Source organism: Numenius arquata, chromosome 2, assembly GCF_964106895.1.
Source record: "Numenius arquata chromosome 2, bNumArq3.hap1.1, whole genome shotgun sequence".
Taxonomy (NCBI): domain Eukaryota; kingdom Metazoa; phylum Chordata; class Aves; order Charadriiformes; family Scolopacidae; genus Numenius; species Numenius arquata.
This window is the reverse complement of record NC_133577.1, coordinates 57,596,268-57,613,131: the sequence shown is the minus strand read 5'-3', so window position 1 is coordinate 57,613,131 and position 16,864 is coordinate 57,596,268. Positions and strand designations below refer to the sequence as shown.

The following is a 16,864-nucleotide window of genomic DNA, read 5'->3' as shown; positions in this document are numbered from 1 at the left end:
TGAAGAATTATATGAAGTCTGCCACACTTTAACTACCAGTTCCTAGCAGACAACTAACCTGTTATGAAAAAGCACAGAAACTGAGCTGTAATGCTAAACATATGACCTAGCACACATAGGGAGACAGCCTGATGCATTGCACTGGTTTGCTCAGAGATGATGTAACTTCACAGCAAAAACCAGATGCCAATATATGGTTTTGAAAATTTCAAGAAACCAAGAAAGCGCTCGCAAATTAAAAAGAACCCAAACATCCAAACCCAGAAGATAAATTCTTCCAAACCAAACAACACATCCCTAATCATCTTCATGTACATCTTGTTAGAGGTCTATTAGTGACATACACAGCAAAACCACAAATCGTTCATTCTTAGAAAAATTTTGCAACTAAGAAAAACGTATCTATTTTTACAATGCTGCCTTTTAGTTTGTATTGATGAGTTTTTCTCATAAGTGCAGGGCACAAAATTATTTCAGATTAGAAAGTGATCTATTCTTTTATCAGCCACGAACTTCTTTTGACCTCTGAGTTTGAGCCAAACTTGCTGTATGTGCCTGCAAACTCTCAGTGACAGGAGTTACGTGTTTCTTGTGTTATATGCTGCTAGAAGCCCCCCCAAAAAGCAGCACAGGGCCGCTACACTGAGGGCTATGTGTATGAGCAAGGGAGGCATTCACTGCCTCACAGAGCTTATTATCCCTATGCCAGGCAAAGCACAACAGGTGAACCCAGCAGGGTTTTTCAAACGGGGCAATACTCATTTTGGTACTATTTACATCTTCTGGATCTCTGAATATTAAAATTTAAGTGCATTCTCACAAATTTGTAAGAGGGGGAGGAAAATCAAGGATTGTTGCTAAAAAGCATTATGAAGAGAAGCATAAATACAGTTACTCTGAAGCAGAAGCAGTTACTCTCTGTTAGGCTAAGCTCTATCTTTTAAGACAGAGTCACAGGGCCAAGTACTGCAGTCTCACCCAGGCACATCTTATGAATCAATAGCTTTGTCTCAGTAAGAACCCAGGAAAGACTGCAGGACAATTTATGTAATTGACTGGATCAGTAGCTACACCTGTTATTAAGATTACTTGACACAAGTGATTAAACAACTACCTGCAGTTTTTCACACCCCACCAATATTTTGCCATTTCGGCTGATTTATCTACAATGCATGACTGCCTCAGGCTGAGCATTTTGGAAACAGCACAACTCTTTCCAAGAACAAGGATAAGGAATATTATGCTTAAAATTCTTTGAGCTCATCCTCTGAAAAAACAAAACAAAACAAAAAACTCTGATGCTTCAAGCTTCGGAGGAAAGTTTGGAATCTGGCAGCCTGGCTGTGGCTTTTGTGCCCTAGAAAAGCATTTTGTCCTCAGATGTGCCTCAAGTAAGCCCTCAGGAACTCACCATGCGAACTGCACTTCTCTAACGATGAATGCTTGGCTTTCCAAGTTCTTATTGTGCTTTCATACACAAACTATGCTGGAAGCAAGTGCTGCATCTTGATTATACTGTATTTCACCTCCACCCCATTTAAAAACTATGCAGAACAGGAAATAAGACTAGAGTAATCAATGAGTGTTTAAAGAAGAAAACGCAGTGAAGTTACAGATATCACACTAGAACCTTAGTAAAACATTTCTTGGGATTATGCGAACACCAGCCCAGCTGTCCACAAAACACAGTTGTCACCCTTGAACGGCAACTTTGTCCAAGTAGCTCACACTCACTGCCAACTATTATACCATCTCATTAATTATTTCCCAGCCTTTATTGCACTTCTCCTAAGGCCACCCTTCCAAGGCAGGGAAGCAGTTCTGCGCCCCTGTCGCAGGTGAGGAACCAAAGTGAAGCATTTGCCCGTGGTTATGCAGAAAGGCTGAGAAGAAACAGGGAACTCAACCTGACTGTGCAGGTCCTGGGCCAGCCTCATCTCCCAGAGCTGAGCCAACCCACTGCCAATTCACATCATCGCTTCCAGAAACACCTCGCCAGCAAGTAAGAAAACACACCTCTTACCTGCCAAGTCTCCCAGTTTAGATTCTCAACTCCTCCTCTTTTTATTTTCTTCTGCTTCCAACACTGAAGACAGGGAGGGGAAAGAAAAGAAAAAAAACATATCAAAGGAAGAGCCACAATTATCTTATTCAAAACCTTTTTCATATTCACTACAACATTTTATCCTGAGCAAAAAATCTCAAGGAAATAAGTGGGGTATCTCCATTCATTTTTCCACAAAACTCAGATCAGGCCTTCAGCAAAGCTCTCCTTAAAATATGAGATGCTGAACCTGACAGCAAGACCTGTGGCATGAGTAGAAAAGGGGGATCTCATTAAAGGAAAACTAAACTGAGGGAAGCAATGGATATAAAGGAAAAGATAGGGATAAGGATCCCACTACAGCAAGGTGCTTATTCACAGAACTGTAGGAACACATGTAACTTTAGTTAATTAGAAGTCTCTACTGAGACGGACACAAACTCACACGGGAACCTTCAGGGTCTTCAGAGGGGAAAAAGGGAGAGAGGGGCAAGTGGGAAACTGAGCCACAGTCAGCTGAAATCAATAGAAAGGCTGACAGCAATTTCAGTGGACTTTGGATCAAACCCAAAGCAGCAGAAGAAAAAAAGATGTAGCAGGAACAGGAAGAATAAATGAGAGAGCAGATTAGTAACTCCAAGAAGTATTATTAATATAATTTAAGAATAGCCAGGGAATTGCAAGAGGAAGGTTAGATTCTGCTCTTCAAGCTCATAGATGCTGCCTTGCTCCATCAAAATCAATGGAGTAGTTTTAGATTTACATCAGCGTAACTAAGAACAAAATCAAATTAAGGAGTACAGAGTAACTGGAGAAAAACCAAGCATTATTGAGCGTTCCAACACTGGGAGGCACTCAGATACTATAGTGCTGAAGGCCATGTTAGTAGATTGATTAAATGATTGATCCATCAGTAGGAGATTTATCCAATATGGGGAGGAAACAGAAAGCTCTAAGTCAAGACTACTAATCAGCTATTATTTATATTTTCTGAACACTATAAACATGCAAAGGACATGCTTTATAACATTTGCAGTAATAATAATAATTCCCAATGATTTCCCACTCTTGAGATTAGTTCTAACCTATTTCTTTAACATTTTAAAGGTGTTTTGTAAAATTATTACTTTGATGTTCTCATTTAGATCATTGCTCCTTCTTTGAGTCTTACAGACTGATACCAAACAGTACAAAAACTAAACCCAGAGCCATTTATACTAGGAGACACGCACTATTTTTCTTGGATGAACAACAGAGACTTTCTCTACACTTCATTACTAGGCTCATCGTGAGTTTTGTATGTGACAGTGTGAAAGTAGCAGTTTCTTTTCAACAGTTTCATGCTCCCACCAACACAGACTAGTTTCTTTCAGACACCTACTTTCGCTAATGTTGTGCCTTTCCTTATGTCATATCCACACTCCCTCTGTTCTAAAACCACAAACTTAAAAAAAAAAAATTAAAGCTCTGACTTGAGTTAATCTTTCTTACCTTTTATTTACTTATTTCCTTCTAAAATCACTGCAATTATCACATTGTACCTAAGTCTTTACCACTGGGATTTCAAACGACTTGAACACTATCTGGTTTTATTACAAATAAAAAAATTATTCCATTCAGTGTCCCTTTCATTTCCATGTTTAGTCCACAAAATCCACCCATTTCTAATGACACCTGCAACAAAGCTAGTAACATTTTGTGACATCTGTGTCACCCACATATGCATGCATTTTTTCACTTTTTAGTAGGTGGCCTCTTCTAGAGAAGAGAAGGCGTCTACTAGTATCCTGTAGAGATTTATAAGTGGAACGTGAGGTTCTGTCTAGTTCCTGCTCCCACAGGTAGAATTTGATTAATAATTACAAGTTCAGTCCTTAAATTCCAATTAATAGTCAGACCATTTAAAAAAAAAAAAAAAAAAAAGGCAAAAAGTAGGCTTACAGTTCTTTCTTTTAAGTTCATAAAAGACAAAATAGTTTTAAAAAGTCTCTTTAAGGGAGAATACTGATTTCCTTTCAGAGAAGATGATGTCCTTGGCTGGATTATTTTCTAATAGGATCTATCCAGACTTTGTAAGGCAAGTTCAACCAGAACAAGAGGGAGATTTCGTACAATGCTGCGTAGCAGTAAGCAGAAAGCTACACCTTCCCATGTAGAAGGTGAATTTGTATTTCATATATGTGCATTTACAACAGGGTTGTATTGAACGTAGTATGACACACACAAAACTGTCCAGCTTAGTATTTTTCTATTAGTTTGTGTATCACTGATGAGTGAAAAGGCTCAGGTCCGACTGCAAGGTCTAATGATCAAAAGTGACATTATTATTATTATTCTATGTCAACCTATTCTTAAATACTGTTGCAGAAATAACATTTTTATAGTGCTTCCCTGGGAGTTACATGCGTTTTGATTATTTTGATTAGCGAGTTGCTTAGTGACATGGTTTAGTGATGTTTTTTCACCAGAGTTAGGTTGATGGTTGGACTAGATGATCTCAAAGGTCCCTTCCAACCTAGACAATTCTATGATTCTATGATTACCAACACTTGGCTGCAGTGGGACCAGAAAAGTATGATCCAAAACACTGATGGAGGGAACTTTAGAAAGTTCTACCTGGATATTTATTTGAGCATGTTTGCTCAACTTTACTCAGAGATTAGGCTCTTAACTATACAAATTTATTGCAGATTACAGGTTGGTAACGTACCTACCTTTAGTTCAGGTACCTATGATCAAAAATTAGAGCTCACTGTCTTGGGCGTAACAGCATTCATACTTGCTAATTATCATCTGCTGCATAGAGGAAATGAAGCAGAAAACTTATCTGTAAGTCACCATTTCCCTTTCTTCCAATTCCCCAAAATAAACAAATTAAAGACATTGTGAAAGGTTTACAGTAAGACCCATGCAAAACTTTCACCACAAAATGTAAAAATCCCTCATGCTTCATTACAAATCTGAAAAACAAGACAGTATCAGCAAACAACTTTCACACAATGATTAAGTGTTAAAACAGAAACTAAAGAAAAGGTCTAAGATTGAGAAAGAACGATGATTTTAAGAAGAAATTATTTGAAGTAGAGTGTTCTCATATTTTGCAACCAGAAGTCAGGGAAAATGAATAGTTTCAGAAACTGAAAACCACCTTGATGGGCAAGAACTCTTGCAAACCAGTAGAAAAAAAGTCATTTACATCCCCTCTTGGACACCCCCAAACTTACCTTTAATAGCAGTATATCTTTACTTCAGGTGCAAACCAACAATGTGTCTCAACAGTCAAAAAAACTTTACCATTCAAAAGGATTTCAGGGAAATCTTTCAGAATTAGGCTAGAATTTATTATACATTAGCATGAAACAAACCACCTATATTAACCATCTATAAAGATAGCAACCGCCTTCCTGGCTCTATTTTTGTGGACTTTACTCTGAAAGTAGCCTCATCATTTCAGCGATTCCCCTCCCAAACAATACTGGTATTCTACTTTTTTTATGTTTTGCAAGTCCTAGATAATGACCTCTCAAAGGCAGGGATTGACTTCACACAACTTGTCCATGAAATGTCTACTGCAGCAGGTCTCCAGTTCCCACCCACAGTTTCAGGGTACCGTTACCCGAGATGCTACAGTACAACACATTAATGTCCCTCAAGCTTTCATCTTTTTCTTTGACATTGACAATATGCATTTAAGGAAAGAAAGTACAAAGCTGTTCACTTAAAATCATAGAATCATTTAGGTTGGAAAAGACCCTTAAGGTTAACGGTTGGACTCAATGATCTACCATTACTAAGTTTACCACTAAACCATGTCCCTAAGTGTCACATCTACACATCTTTTAAATAATTCCAGGCACAGTGACTCAACCACTTCCCTGGGCAGCCTGTTCCAATGCTTGACAACCATTTCAGTGAAGAAATTTGAACTTGAATCTAACAAAAGACTAGAAGAGCAGCTCGAGAGGAATAAACTGCTCTGTTCACTTCAGTGAGGTGTTAACACCGATAACCCACAAATGACCATAACAGGGTTGAAGTTTAAAGTATTTTAAGGCTTACATATGAAAACAGAACAGGTTATACAAAGCACTATATGACTTCCCATTCTGATGTTGTAGGCATGTGGCATTTGAAAGATAACCTGTTTACCCTCCTCCCATCTAACAAGGACCCAGCCTTACAGAGCCCAACACAGTTCAACTGCCTGAATAAGAGAGGGATGAATTCATATGGCTCAACTGAGTGCAAAAATAACATCCAACTTAAGTGACCTGCATGAGTGGAGCTGAGTTTGTAGGCAACCTCAGAAGGATATTTACACACTTTTCTACCCTCCTCTGCTCTCACTGCAATACTTGTACAGAAAATTTCTTAAATCAGATATGGCAGAACCACTAATAATCCATTTGCACTCTGGGTGAGCTTGGCTAATGAATTCAAATGAGAGCAGAAGCAAGCCACAGACTGCCAGATTTTTAATATCCTCATATTTTCTAGTAATGGTGTAATTGTAATTAATGTTTACTTTGTTGTGTATTTTATTGTTGAGTCTTTAAAGGCCTCTGGGATCCCTTTGGGATATACAGCACTATATAAATGTAAGTTGTTATTATCAAATAACAATCACCGGCCATTTAAATTATACAATAGCTACCTGATTATACTTAACCAAGTTAAAGGTCTAATAAAAAATGATTATATATAATCTAAATTAAAGATATTTTTCCCCAGTTCAAAGAATCCAAAGTTCTTTGCACTGAGTATGCAAGTGCCCTGCAACACCTGCAGCTTGATCCTGCAGTACTGAAATCAGACAGGATTTCTGTTGTTGCTTTCAATGGAGAGCTGATAAGACGTGTGGCAAAGAGTTAAACACCTTAACAATTCTATCCTTCTGAAGCAGAAAAATTAAGATTTATTTTGTTTCCCAAAATCACTTGATAGAGTATTCATCCTTACCTCCAGTATTCATCCTGAAGCGTCTATAACAGTCATTTTGGCTTTATCACCAGTTATGTATACGCTGTACATCTGAGAAATTATTTCAACATAGTAGAGATCCCTGAACTAAACTTAGTGTTGGTGTTGCCAATTGGGTGCATTGCGGAACATGAAAGCAGCAACTGACCCTTCCTCTCTGTGGTCAGAAGTCCTGACTTCCTCCTCTTTTACGATACATTCACAGAGACACAGCCTCCAAAATATTTACCCTTAGTCTTGCACATGAAGTAGTCCATGCAACCACAAAAGATATTTTCGTATGCAGTAGATTCTGGAAGTGCTGTTGTCAGGCATACTTCAAAACCCCAAAAATCACACAATTAGTGATAAGGTACAGTGACATTTTATACACAAACTCTTGCGGAGATTATTTACTTGGCTTTGAACTGCTAGAAATCACATCTTCAAGCTTTGAATCCACTGGGGAAAGAACTAATTTAGCTGAAAGTCTAACAGATGAAAACACAACTCCAGGACTTAAGGTTATAGAAAGCTTTCTTTTGCTCTCTCCTAATAAATACCATGAGACTGGGGCAGGGAGGGTGCAGGCGGAAACACATCTTTTCTGGCTGACCTCTGCCAAGTCATTTCCCTTGCTTCAGGTTTCTCATCTGTGGAACGGGGGTAATGGCATTAACCTCGTTACTGATGAATAGCGTTGTAGAAGTGTCTACGTTATATTTCAATGATAATAGATCATCTTGCGGACCTGTTAGTATCAATAAAAAAAAATTCATTCCAGAGTCAATGACCTGTTGGCAAGTGATGACTAACCCAACTTAAATTCAACTGCACAGGTTAAGAACACGGTCGGCCCAGGATCCCTCTGGCAGAGATGGACAGACTGCTTTCTGGGTCATAAAGGCCTAACAGGGGCTGAAACATTTTTGCTGAAAAGCATCTATCTATGCTGATTACAAAGGCAGGCTCAGATGACAATGTTAAAAATCTAGTGAACTCAAATAAGCACGTAATGTTAGTTAAGATGAATTTGGAGCTGCAACGTTGTTTTTAATCAGTTCTGGATTCTTCTGACATTTTCTTTGAAAAAAAAAAATAATTTAAGGTTTGATCTGAACTTCCCTCCTTTTCTTGGTTCCTCCAAAAAATATTTTTTTAATTGAGAAATTACAGTGGGTTGATTTTTATGTGAAAAATTACAAAAAAAAAAAAATACCTTCAGCAAGTAACTTCAACAATTTCCCCCACCATAAGTATAAATATTTTGTTTCAAAATTGATGTTTCAAAACAAAAATGTTCAATTTTCATGTAAAAATTGTTCACTTTCATTTTAAATGAAGATAATTGAAGTGAGAAAAGACTGCATATCTTTGAGTATTGGACATTAATAAGATCACACTAGCTGAAGATCCCTCTCTCCAGCAATGCAAATAACAACAACTATGATATGCCATAGACCTTTCACATATACTTAATGACTTCAGTGGCACTTGGCCAATTTCCACCAGCTGAGAATCCCGGACAGAAGCCCCAGCTGAAATCAGGGCTCCCTTGTAGGAACCTCTCTATACATGCAATGGAAGAGACAGCCCTCGCAATACAGTTTGTAATTTAAAAGGACAGCATAACCAAAAGATGAGAAGGAGAGATTATTATTAAAGGGAGCGTAAGCGTCTGTTGCAAAGTGACAAAGAAATCTGGAGAAAAGTAAGGCATAGATTTCTTGAGTTCTGAGCCTCCAAGTAATGCATCCTTTCTTAAAGCCATTTCACACAGTCAGGATGGAAGCAAAAACGTAATAAATTAAAAATAACCAATAGTTTTATTATGTAAAGTAGTCACCAATCAAAACTTCCCATATATTAGCTAACTTTGATTTTAAAGTGTTACCCACTGATCTTTCCTTCTTGCTGGAGCATGCTGTCAGTAGGGTTCTTCAGCTGCAGAAGGTGGTGGATGATCATACTCGTGTGCACACACAGCTTTTCCCTGAAGTACAAGTCCTCCATCAGCACCAAGACTGCCTGAGCCCCTAGAAAGTGCTGCCTTTTGTTTGACACGTGTCTGTCTCTAACGTGTCAGCAGAAGAGCACGGGGTGCTATCCACCAGTCAAGCCACAATACACCTTGACACACCAGTTAGTCAGAAAGAGCTGGAAGGCTAAGTCAGGGGCACTATCTTGAGGTGGGAAAAGGATCTGGGAGGTATGGGGAGGAAAGGAGAGAAGGGCGGAGGTGGTACAAGTTCCATATTGTTGTTTCACTGGAAGGACACAGTGTGTCATAACGAATTACCATTAATTTGCACCAGCAGTACAGTTAGATTGAGACCGGCAAGCAACGATGACAAACAGCACTTGCAAGATCACATAATGAGGGGGCAAGGCTGCTTCACTGGAGCCGCTTCACTCAATTAGTGGACAAGGCTTTTAATGCTGCTATGCACAACCAAAGCAATTTTGATTACTTAGAGCTAAGTCTCCATTTAGAGTGAGTCAGAAGCTGAAACAGGTTTTTTTTTTCTTTTAATATAATTTATCTACAGAGTATTCGAATGGTAATAAGCTATCTGAAAGCTAGACACATTAGCCTCTGTTTGTGCCTAAGTAATGTTGAAATATACTATTTGAACTTATTTCAAAAAGTATCTATTCTAGCAAATAAAACCAATAAAAAAACCAGCAAGTCATCAATACTATGCCAAAACTGAGGGTCAAATTTTCCTCTTATTCACTGTGATTTAACTCTGAAACTTTGGAAGGGGATTTTGGTAGAACAGCAAGAGTATCATGACAGTACACTTAGAGCAGTAGCATGGTTTGCTCACATCCTCTTGTGCTAGGTTTACAATTACCGATTTGATTCTGTTAGCCAAAGACCAAAATTGCATTACCTACTGAGTAGTATATAAAATTTTCTTTGTTCATTTGTCTAATGAGGGTTCTGGGTGGTTGATGTTTAGGAAGTGTGATTTGATCCCAAGAAACTCACAAAACCTGAGCAAGTCTCTTACTGTTCATTAAATGTTTCTGAGTTACTTCTGCTAGCTTAGATCCAAACCTTAGCTTCCACTGGTGAAAGTGGAGTTATACAAATAACTGTAGCTTAAGGATACTTTTGCTGGGCAAAAGAAGGTGCTGCCAGCAATTTAAGTCAATTCTGTGGTCTAGATGATGCTGCCAAACTCTCCTTACCATTGTGTCTTAGGGATTAAGAGTATTCACCAAGACCAGGAGGACCAGAATTTAAATTAAACAAGATTCAAAGCAAGGATCTGTGCGTACACCATATCCTAATAGCCGCTCTAACCAGTGCTACATTAAGATCTAGTTACCAGTCTTTCCAGTTGAAGCTCTGCATAAGCACTTATATATTCCTTGGCATAGGGAGTAGACCCTAGTTACCTCTTTTCACAGGCATCAGCCTGATCACAAACCTACAGAATTATTCTATTTCTCCCTCCATGAACATGTACGCATGAGCATATGCATATATAGACTAAGAAGGAATCTGAGAAGAGGAAAAAATTATATTCAAGACCTTTCTTCCATTTAGGACAAAAGAGGATAAGAACATGGATCTATGTGCCCGTGAGATGTCCTTATCACTAGACTGTATAGGTACCGAGTCTTCTTGGAAATCCCAAGAAATCAAAATGCTTTGTTTCATATGTACTGAAAGGAATAATTTCTGATGTTCAGAATTTTATTTTCATTTTTATTTTGGCTGAAATTACTTATCAGATTTAACCCAAATTTCTGAAGAACTTCAGCTGCTTAGAAACTGAATTTCTGGATGCATAAATTTGTTTCTGTGGGAAAAAAACCTCTACCTAAATATGCAACATTTCAGTACTCATCAGGATTTCTTACAAGTGGGTGGAGGAGACTGGTGGGGTGGGGTGCAATTGAGAGAAAGAGATTCCTTATCAAAGAATCAAGAGAGGTTGTTTATCATCCACGCTTCTCCCCATGTGTTATCTAGCACAAAGCTGGATTTTTCCACTGGCCTCTACGGCACCCAGTACTGCCCAGTTACTGTGGCAGGGTACCCGCACCAACAGACCGAATGTCTGACGCATTAAGGGCACAGAGTCGATATAGGCTTTGCCTAAAGCACACAACCAGGAACATTTTAAACTGCTTCATTTCTCAGCTCCAGTACAGCTATGTATGTATAATTTATTTAAGATTTGACTCGGCAGGGTAGCTGCATGCAATCAGCATATTGTTTTTGTGAAGGTTCCCCCCTATTGCCCCTTAGACAGATTTTAACTGTCAGTATACTGGCCTTTTGAATTTTTGTTTTCATAGTACCATAAGCTATTTGAACATACATTATTATGTACTAATCATTGCTTGTCCAATTTTTTTGAGTCTTACAGGCGACAGCACAGAACAAGAAATGCAATTTAGTTAAAACTTCAAAGCAATGTTTCGTTATCATCCAAACTGGGGCTCTTTTATGCCTCTCTCACTATTTGGTTTTAAAAGTGAAAGGAAACCAGTTGCTTAAATTTGTTCTTTCAAATTTCCACCCACCTCCTCCTGCTCTCAAAGGAGGAGCTTTATGATAATAGATAGGCTGATCTTGAGATCAATCACAGATAGAGATATATTTACTGTCCTCAGATAGTCATAGTATTGCTTACATTCACATGAATTAAAGATTGCCTAAATCCTGGCTCTGAACATTTCCAAACTTTAAAAAGATAGAGATCTATATTTGAATTTCATATCCATCTCATATCTCTATAGTGAGATGAACAAAAATACCCGATTCAATCACACCTGAACTCTATAAAAACTGGATCTTTCAAGATTTGATGTCATCCTGTGGACTTGTGTACATAACGAACCAGCCCTGGAAATCTTGTACAGAACAGCTTCACTCCACAATTACCCTTATTACTTTTCAGGACTGCCTTTGTATGGTTTAGCTTTGCTTTTGAAGTGGATTAAGCTAGACTCCATATGGCATTTTTAGTGGTGAAGCAAAGTGCCCACAACAGGAACTAGTGCAGAAGAGTATTGTGCTTCAATGCATAGCCAAGCTTGTTCAACAATGACCTAAGACAGGGTAAGCCTGAATAATATGCTTGGGTTAAAAAAGATGTTGGCTGCTTGATGGAAAAGGAAAAAAAAAAAAAAAAAAAAAAAAAGAAAAAGTTGATGGTTTACATTGTGCAAAAGATCATATTGCTGTAGATATTCTGAATGGTTCCTTTATAAATTAAAAACCACAGATTGGCCACATTCCATATTTCTAAACTTAAATCCCAGATTTGAAAATCCCGATGCTGCAGGTGCAGTGGTGACACCATCTTAGTCAGGACAACCAGGGTTGGTGTGATGGACTTCCACCGTCCATATAAAGGCTCTCCCATCCATTACTGGCAGTCCTGGTGACTCCTTCTCCCTCATCCTCTCATCCCTTCTCCATGTCTTTTTGACCAAACAGTTCAGCCTGAACACAAGCTTTTGTTAAAATCCATTTAGTTCCATGAAAAGAAAAATAAAATAAACTCTTCCAAACAAGATTTTAAAAAGTAAATCAACAATATCTTTGACATTTAACTAAAAAAATACCCAAAAAAAGCAAAAACTTTTAAACTTTCACACGCTAGGAAAAGTTCATCCAGGTGGAGCAATTGATAGTGGAGCAGAGAACAAAAAACTGAAAAGGTTAAGGCTTTTCTATATGAAAATCGTAACTCAAATACACATTCAGGGGGACAGTTATACATATGTTTTTGAACTAAAACTCTAACCTGGCATGATTAATTTTGACCTTAGTTTTGTCAAAATATTGGAGTCCATATGGCACAGAGCAAATAATTTTACATTTTTATTTTAAATCCCTATGTGTTTTTCTTGTCTATTCCCTTCTCTTCCACCACACACACTGGCAGCCGCTACCAATACGCCAAATGCCAAATCAACCCTGCAAGCTGGCTGGCACAAGCATTCTACAATACTGGCACACGCTTCCTTTTGCAGGGGGATTCTCTCTGAAACCCTGTGGCACATCCAAGCATCCCTGCTTAGCAGCTGAGGACCCTGTTTATCCCAGTCACGTCAGCAACAGGGTGCCTCGACTGTGAATGCGCTGCCCATTTCATTACGCTTAAATCCAATAAAACAACGGCACTTCACATCTTGGTGCATCGATTCCCCCTCCTGCCCCAAAGAATCAGTCAGTGCTTTATAATATCTTCGTATCCAGCAATGGAGAAGTATTGCTGCTGCGGAAAGAAAGGCAGCAAATTGTTGCAACGTAAGAACAACAACAACAACAAAAAAAACCCAAACAAACAGAAAAAAGAGACATCATTCACCTGAGCTGAGCAAACTCCTACACCTACAGTTGGCCCCACAGAACATCGATGCCCAACTGGAGCTAAAAGACAGCACTCCTTCACCTCTTGACCATAAAACCTTCAGTGAGCTGGAGGGAAATCAGAAACATAGAAGGCTGTGCTGACTTTGTCAGCATTCAAACTGGTATTTGATGTTCAAATACTAAATCATTCCATTTGCTGCCCTTCCTATTTCATTTTCTGGGCTTTTTTCCCCCTATACATGTTATTCTAACCCACGGCATGACTTTTATTTATTTTTATACATATATATATTTAAAGATTTTAGTTAGATATTCATTTAGAGTATAAGACCGCAGGCTCCTTAAGTAAGTAAACAAGTAATCCTATTTTTAGACAAAGACCCAGAATGAGCATTGGAAAGTCAAGCACACTGTGCTGAACCAAGGGTGCTTTTAGTTCATTTTCCACACTTGTACATTAAGTTTGTGGCCAGGGGTGAATCCCACCTCCCAGGGTGAGGTGGGATCCCATCCTCTGCAGCTACAGGAACTGTGCCCAGGATCTTCAAGACAGCCCTGAGTGCAAGATGAAAATAGTGCTCCTTTTTCACTTGTAGCAGAAAATGGTGAACCCCTTTTCTGTGACAGCCTGTTTTGAGGGAGTTTTGGAGCATTTCTGAGAAAGACCCATTTCTTGGGCTGCATTGTGTTGCGGTGCACAGGCTGGAGGAGCCTCTAGGGGGATACTGTGCAGCCACAGCTGTTCAGAGGTCCTCATGTCAGCCCAACATCTGCAAACGGAGAACAATCCCACACACTGCTGTTCCCTTGAGGTGCGGTGAGGAGCCCAGAGGACCAGGTGAATGTACCAGCAGTAGCCTGTAATGCTGAGGAAACGGCCTGCAAAATTTGACACTACCTGGAGCTCCCAAAGTGGCGGGGGGTCCCTGCCAGGGTACACCACCTTGCACAGCCCAGCCGAGAACTGACCAAGGAACAGGTAAGCAAAAACCAATGATTTCATTACTCTCTGCCACAGCGTAATGGTCAACTGAGACCACTCGATTGCAACACAGCTAAAAACCTTTCCTCTGCAATAGCCTCACGGAGAGAGGGGGAAACTTTGGTCTCTTGTGCCCGTACAATACATCCACAAGACACCGGGCTGTCTGCCTCTTCCCACATTACCAAGTTTCTGTTGGAGCAGCAACTCCACCTAACAAATGTAACTTTAACAACAGTAAAACAACCTAATAGCTTAGCATGCCAGGGGGCTAATGTGGTGGGCCATTTAACGCTGCACTAAATAGCCCTGGTTTGATTCTCATTGCCAAGTGCTGAACTGAGAATTGCAACTGCAGGAGCAGTTCCTAATTCATTAGTTAAAGGGGGTCATTGCTCATAGGGTGGGGAAGAGGGAGGGGAAGAGGAAAGAAAGGGGGGAAATATCAGACAACTCTAAACATTCAAAGTCGACAGAAGGTTGTACTCCTGAGAGATGCAGTATTTAGCTGAAAGCCTGACAAAGCTCTGCAGCTGGGAGGCCTGTGGTGGTTTTACTCAACGCTAAAAAAGTTGCCATAAGACACTTGTAACCTGTATAATAGGCTTGGTGGGAACGGGGAAGCTGGGAATGAAAGGAAGGTGAAAACATCTTGCTAATAACACTGTGGTTTCGCTTCAACTGGCCCTCAAAACCATACACCATGCAGGCTGCCAGCACAGCCAAGCAGCAGCAAAGCAAATAAACTACCTTCCCATCTATGCTTCCCCCCCAAAAAAACGAACCTCCAAAAGAAACCTGACTGCAAAGGAGATCATTTAAAAACTTAAAACGATACAACAAAACAAGCCCAAATTTACAGGGCACCTCTGCAAACAGAGAGCTTTATTCCTGAACATTAGAACCCTAAACCAACCGTTTTCTCTAATTTCTGCCATCACTCAGATTGGCCTTGAATTACCTCCTGATAGGCCTCCCATGTGCTTGCAGATGAGAGAGTGTAATGGGGATCTGTTAATTAACTAGAAGCAAAGTTGCACGGTGGGGATCAAACACTGGATGCGTCCTAAAACTCCCACAGAGAAGATGAAATGCAGCGCAAACTTTAAAGACTTCCCGTCATTAGCCAAGACCTTGGCTGCTCCTGGCCCAGACCCCTCCTGTTTCAGAGAACAATGAGGACAATGATGGCAGAAATGAAATAGTGCAGCAAGGAACAAAGGAATTAGCTATTTACCCACAGAGAGAGAAAGGAAAAGAGGGGCAGGGGGGAAAGGGGGAAGGGAACTTGCTTTTTTTTCTAGGGTTTTTGTCTACTTTTAATTAATTTACGGCTGCCAGGGACTCGCACACAGAGCACGCCCAGGAGCATTGTGTTAGGGCGCAGTGTTAATACATGTAACATCTACTGTTTACTCCTGGGCAGGAAGGAGAAGGAGCTGGGGCAGAGGGGCAGTAGGGAAGGAGGAGAGGAGATTTTCCCTCTTCACAGCTGCTTGAAAGAGACAGGCAGAGAGGAGCAAAAGGTTATGCTGATCTCTAACTTCTATGAACCCACTTCCATGCAGGCTATTATTACTCTTTAAAAGAACTCCAGGTAGGGTAGACCACTGTGGGCAAGACTTGCACTGGGTACTAAAATGAAAGAGGAGGGCACTAGGACAGGGACACCCAGGGGAAGCGACAGCAAGCACCGCACCAGCAGCTCTTCAGAAAATGAAGGGCCAAGTTTAACAGGCTTCTTCCAGCATCCTCAGATCAAGGGAGGAAATCTCATGGTGGACACCCACAGCCAAACACAGTGCTCTGCAGAGATACCCAGCCGCGCTTTGCTGCATTTGCAAAGCACTCACTCTAGCTAGTACGGCTGGCCTCGCAGCAAGGCTAATGGGGCCAGGGAGAGTGCCGCGCTGCCACAATGGCACTAGTAGCTAGCTTCTTCAGTGGTTCCATAGATAAATACTGCCCTTGACTTCACTGAGCTGAAAATCCAGCTATCGCTAAACTCTGCCTACCCCTCGGACACAAGGGCATGGCACCAGACTGGGATCTTACTGGAATGGCACCTGGAGGCAAGCCAGGATACCCTAAAAACACCTAAGCTAGCATTATAAGCCTATGTTTGAGAGACCAACTTGAGCACCAAATGAAAATTTTCTTCATTTTACCTTTCATCTAAAAATATCTTTGTCAGATTGCTATTTTCATAAAGCCTAAAACCCAGGATGCAAAGAAACACTGCATTTCCATTGCAAGCCTAGAGGAAAAGGCACAGAGAAGTCACAGCGTTCGAGTAGAGCCCTGCATTAAGACTCCACAGCTCCACCTACAAAACCACCAGACCTCAGAGACGGGGGGGATGGGTGCAGCATGAGAAGCTGAAGGGAACGGAGAAATTCTCCTGGTAGGTGCTCTGTGAATGTTTGCTTGGGCTTTTGTCTCCCTTGGAAAAGGAACAGAAGAAACGGAGGCTCCACTGAAAAATATGAGTCTGCAGCTGCTCAGATTTATTCTCAGCCTAGACAGTGGCCTT

The 16,864-nt window shown here is 40.2% G+C and overlaps 1 protein-coding gene across 1 annotated transcript in view; it reads right to left on the bottom strand.

The window, feature by feature from the left end:
• SOX5 (SRY-box transcription factor 5) overlaps positions 1-16,864 on the bottom strand; it is a 493,077-nt gene that overhangs the window by 457,073 nt on the left and 19,140 nt on the right. The window contains exon 2 of the mRNA XM_074144406.1: positions 2,024-2,086. The gene's annotated coding sequence lies outside the window, so the exon portion shown is untranslated. The remainder of the gene's footprint in view (positions 1-2,023; positions 2,087-16,864) is intronic.